Genomic DNA, 5761 nt, shown 5'->3' on the forward strand with positions numbered 1-5761 from the left:
CTTTTGAAAAGTCCTGGTTCCGGTTCGTGATCCGGATCACCACCAGAATTTAATCACTTGTTCCTTGGGTCATTACTAATAGCTCCACAAAGTTTCGTCCAAATCACTTGATTCGTTTTTGAGCTATCCTCCTGACAGTATCTTTAAAAAAGTCCTGGTTCCGGTTCGTGATCCGGATCACCCCCAGAATTTAATCACTTCTTCCTTGGGTCATTATCAACAAACCCACAAAGTTTTGTCCAAAAATGTTTCGTTTATGAGTTATGCTGCTGACAAATAGACAGAAAAACAGACAGACAAACCAACGCGACCGAAAACATTACCTCCTTGGTGGAGGTAATTACCTATATCCCCGAAACGCGGAGCGTCGGGGATGTAATGGTTTTGTGTGCGCCGCCGCCGCATCTGCCGCCGCCGCGTCCGCCGTAACGTCGTAACGTCTTTCGTGTTAACGCGATAACTTTTGAACGGATGTTTGGATTTGTCCCAGATTTTTTGGGTGAATGCTCTAGGGCAGGTTCATGTACTGATTCGAGTTTGGAGGTCAGCACTTTCAAGATGGCTGAATTCAAGATGGCCGAATTTTTGTTTGGCCCGTAACTTCTGACTGGGTGGATGGATTTTTCCCAGATTTGGTGTGTTAATGCTCTAGGGTAGGTTCATGAACTGATTCAAGTTTGGAGGTCAACACTTTCAAGATGGCTGAATTCAAGATGGCCGAATTTTTGTTTGGCCCATAACTTCTGACTGGGTGGATGGATTTCTCCCAGATTTGGTGTGTTATTGCTCTAGGGTGGGTTCATGAACGTATTCGAGTTTGGAGGCCAACACTTTCAAGATGGCTGAATTCAAGATGGCCGAATTTTTGTTTGGCTCATAACTTCTGACCAGTCGGATGGATTTCTCACAGATTTGGTGTGTTAATGCTCTAGGGTAGGTTCATGAACTTATTCGAGTTTGGAGGCCAACACCTTCAAGATGGCTGAATTCAAGATGGCCGAATTTTTGTTTGGCTCATAACTTCTGACCAGTCGGACGGATTTGTCCCAGATTTGGTGTGTTAATGCTCATGCACCATGTTTGATCAAAAAAATATATGAGATGTTCTTGTGGAGAGCCTACTTGAAGGCGACTGTGGAGGTGACATATCAATAAGCATCATGAAGCTGTACAAGGCTGCTGGACGCAGCAGCCTTCTCAGCACACGACTGAAAGGCTTATTATGCGAGAACAGCCAATGGATGAAAACGTGGATACTTCTTAGTCATGTAGGCTACGGAATTTACAAGATCAAGGACATTTACTGGAAAAAGTAACGTCAGTATTACAATATGTGGATGTTATTCTACCTTATGTTTATGTTGAGTATGCATATTTTGTTTGTTTACATTTTTTACATTTAAAAGTTTGAGTCAGAACAAAGCAAGATCACAGCACACTCCAACACTTCAGCCATGATATTTATGGAAAGTAATGCCAATTTTATGTAGAACTCATTTTACCTAATGTTTATGTTGAGGATGCTACAGTATGTGTGTGTGTTTTACATTTCAATATGATGAAAAGTATTCTGGTAAAATAGAATTTTATACAGAATAGCAGTCTGTCATTTTAATTAACATTATGTTTTGTATAACAAACAAAATAAATTTAATTTCACTATTTGTGTAGTTCATGTATGAAATTTGCAGTTCAAATGTTTGCATTAAAGGAATTGAAATTTTGAATACTGTAGGCTATGTATTTGTCATTATTATAATAGCTAAAAACTTCGTAGTTAGACAATTGGATTGAACACATAGGAAATGCAGAGGATAAGGATAGATTGCATTCTCACAGAAAATGCTGGAAGCGGGCTTGCCTTTTGGGGCAGAGATGAAACAAAGTACTATTGAGAAAACAAAGCTAAAAGAAATGTTGGAAAAAAATCCATCCACCCAGTCAGAAGTTATAGGCCTAACAATTCAGCCATCTTGGATTCAGCCATCTTGAAAGTGTTGTAGCTCTGCGTTTTGGGGATATACTAAATGACATACATGGTATTTTAAGTTGGCTAAGGAACACTGCATATAATATAATTTTGAAAATCAACATGGGTCCGAGTGGGATTCGAACTCACAACCTCCATATCTGTAATCCAGGACATTTGCCATTGATACTAAATGACATACATGGTATTTGAAGTTGGCTAAGGAACACTGCATATATAATTTTGAAAATCAACATGGGTTCGAGTGGGATTCGAACTCCCAACCTCCATATCTCTAATCCAGCACCTTTGTCATTGATACTAAATGACATACATGGTATTTTTTAAACTGGATAAGGAACACTGCATATGATATAATTTTGAAAATCAACATGAGTCCGGTTGGGATTCAAGCTCCCAACCTCCATATTGCAGGACTATTACCATTGGGCCAAGCAGCTGCCTATGAAAAGCATTACAGCAAGACAATATTACATTGCATTGAAGAGCTGAACAATAGACTTCTAGAACTACAGAGCAGTTGCTCGTTAAGAATAGAATGTTGAGAGAAAGTGACAGTTGAGATGGAACCCTATATTGGCTGCACCTGTTCTGACTGACTGAATGGCAGTTAGTATGGTGCTCTAAGGCAGAGGGCAGAATCAGAAACAGTTTTTTTGCCTTTAGCTTGATGTTGCTAAAAAACTAAAAGGAATTGGCATGTGTCCTGCTTACTGATCGGAGTCATACGTGTGATCTCTCTAACAGTCTCTGAATGAAGTTTATAGGTTAAACGGTTCAGTCACAAATAGACCTCTTGTGGGACATGCGCTGACCTCTTGAAAAAGGCACTTCAAGCCTCAATGGGAAAACCAATGTAAAAGCCCTGTCGTTTTTACACACCTGCCATTTAAAAAGTAATGGGAGTTGGGAGATAAAACTTTGACAATTCGGAGACATCCCATAGAGCTCGCTAACAATGCGTCAACTAAACTTCTAGGTGAAAGTGTTGATGTTTTATGAACGAAAAAGCCTCCTACACTCTGATCTTTAGAGAAGCGGAACCTTGGTTCATGAAGGTTCTACCATTGTTTTCAATGGGGACCCAAACTTGCACAAAATCGCCAAAAAGCGGAAAAACGACAAGAGACACGGACACGCTATAGCAGAACAAATGATCTCCAAGCTGAGCCGGTCGTTTTAGTGTTTGAACGGTGTCTCAATCTGGAAAGGCCTAGGAGGAGATCCATTTTCTATTTTTACCGCCCTGCACAAGAGAATAAAGCAAGCAAGCAAGCATAAACTTTACTTAGAGCAGGGTTTCCCAAACTGTGGTGCGTGCACCCCTGGGGGTGCGCGGCCTGTCACCAGGGGGTGCCCGAGCTGAATAGAGCAGGGTGGATATGTGTGTTTTTTATCAGGTATGAATGAACGTCAGGTAGTTTTAATTGGAAGGATCCATCTGAAGTGTAATTTTTAACTCACAGACTTGTCATGCAATAAGTTCTATTTTAATTATGGCAGAAAAAAAACATCAGATCGATTGGAAATCAGGATTACCCAAAATGTGCGGTGGTGCAACATTTGCTTAGGGGGTGCGCGAACCACATTGAAATGTGAAAGGTTTGGGAACCACTGACTTAGAGATTACTAGAATCTGGCCTTGCTCTGCAAGCCCACTTAAATATCCAGTCACTGTTATTTGCTGCAACAATAGAGGTCAGATGAAATATGAACAGTACAATAGTAAAGTGCATTGCAAATACTGAAGTCATCTGTGCGTTACTGGCAGTTATTACGTTATGGGCATCGTTATTACATTATCAAAGCTTTTTTTTAGTGTAAGGCCCATAACGTAATAACATGCCCATAACGTAATAACTTATTACGTTATGGGCAGAACGTTATTACGTTATGGGTAAGGAATTTTTATTACGTTATGGGCAAGTTATTACGTTATGGGTTTTATTACACCCAAATTATTACGTTATGGGCAGTTATTACGTTATGGGCAGTTATTACGTTTTGGGTTCTTACAATTCATTGCACATCACATCATACTGTAGGCCAACACAGAACAGCTGCAACCATAGAATACATACTCACACTGTGTGTGCATGCCTGTATCTGTGTTTGTTTGTCTCTGTGTTATACATGTACGGAGAGGCGATTCTAGGGTCAGGTGGGGCCCCAAGCGAAAATGCAAAGGAATGTACATTTGATACAAAATTGCCATTACTAAAGAAAATTGTGAGCTTTTATTCGCCATATAGGGGTTTGGGGGCCCCAAGCGGCTGCCTCCCTAGCCTGGTGACAAGATGCGCCTCTGCATGTACGTAGTATGTCTGTTATGCAGTACAGGACAATGGCACCCAGAAAAACGGATGGGTTTATCAATCAATCAATCAATCAATCAAAATGCATTTATATAGCACCTATACAGTTAACTGCCCGAAGACAAGAGGAGGGTTACGAGAGCCACCAGAGGGAAAGCAGACACAGTAAGCCCAAAGCTTAGAGCAGGGGTGGCAGACCTAAGGCCCGACGGCCGGATGCAGTCTGCCAGATGATTTCATTACATGTTCATTACATTACATTATAGCCTATTACACATTATATTACATTGCTTTTGGCAGACGTTACGTTACATTACGCAAGGTTGTGTTCTCAGCCCCCTGCTGTTCACGCTGCTGACACATGACTGCACAACGACCCACAGCACTAACCATCTAGTGAAGTTTGCGGATGATACAACACTGGTGGGCCTCATCACTAAGGGCGATGAGACTCACTACAGAGAAGAAGTAGACCTACTGGCCAGATGGTGCAAAGACAACAACCTCCTGCTGAATGTCAACAAGACCAAGGAGATTGTTGTCAACTTTCAGAGGGTCCAAAAACAACTGCCACCACTGACCATCGACGGTGATGCTGTGGAGAGAGTGAGCAGCACCAAGTTCCTTGGAGTGCACATCAGCGACGACCTCTCTTGGACCACCAACACTACATCACTGGCGAAGAAGGCCCATCAGTGTCTCTACTTCTTGCGCAAACTAAAGAAGGCAAGTGCTACACCCTCCATCATGACAACATTCTACAGAGGAACCATAGAGAGTGTCGTGTCCAGCTGCATCACAGTGTGGGGAGGAAGCTGCACGGAGAAAAACAGGAAGACACTCCAGCGTGTTGTGAACACAGCGAAGAAGATCATTGGAGTACCACTCCCCTCCCTGCAGGACATTTACACCACACGCCTCACCCGGGAAGCACTGATGATCATCAAAGACACAAGCCACCCTGCACACAAACTGTTCAGCCTCCTGCCCTCTGGAAAGAGGTACAGGCGCCTCCGTTCCCGTACCACCAGGCTTGCAAGCAGCTCCATGCACCAAGCAATCAAGATACTGAACACTCAACCCACTCTCCCTCCACTGTCAGCCTCTAGCCATCCAAGCCACTGACAACCCCCCCTGTCATCCCCACCACCATATCTGCAACTGAACATTCCACCTGCACTACTATATTTGTGACTGAACTTTCAACCTGCACTAACTCAAAACATGCACACGCACACACACACACACACACGCACACACACACACACACACACAAGCACACTGCACTTTCTGCACTAAACCCAAACATGCACACACTGACACAACTCTCTCACACACACACACACACACACACACACACACACACACACACACACACACACACACAGACGCACACCGCACTTTCTACCTGCACTAAACACACACACACACACACACACACACACACACACACTGC

Source organism: Engraulis encrasicolus, chromosome 19, assembly GCF_034702125.1.
Source record: "Engraulis encrasicolus isolate BLACKSEA-1 chromosome 19, IST_EnEncr_1.0, whole genome shotgun sequence".
In the NCBI taxonomy this organism is placed as follows: Eukaryota; Metazoa; Chordata; class Actinopteri; order Clupeiformes; family Engraulidae; genus Engraulis; species Engraulis encrasicolus.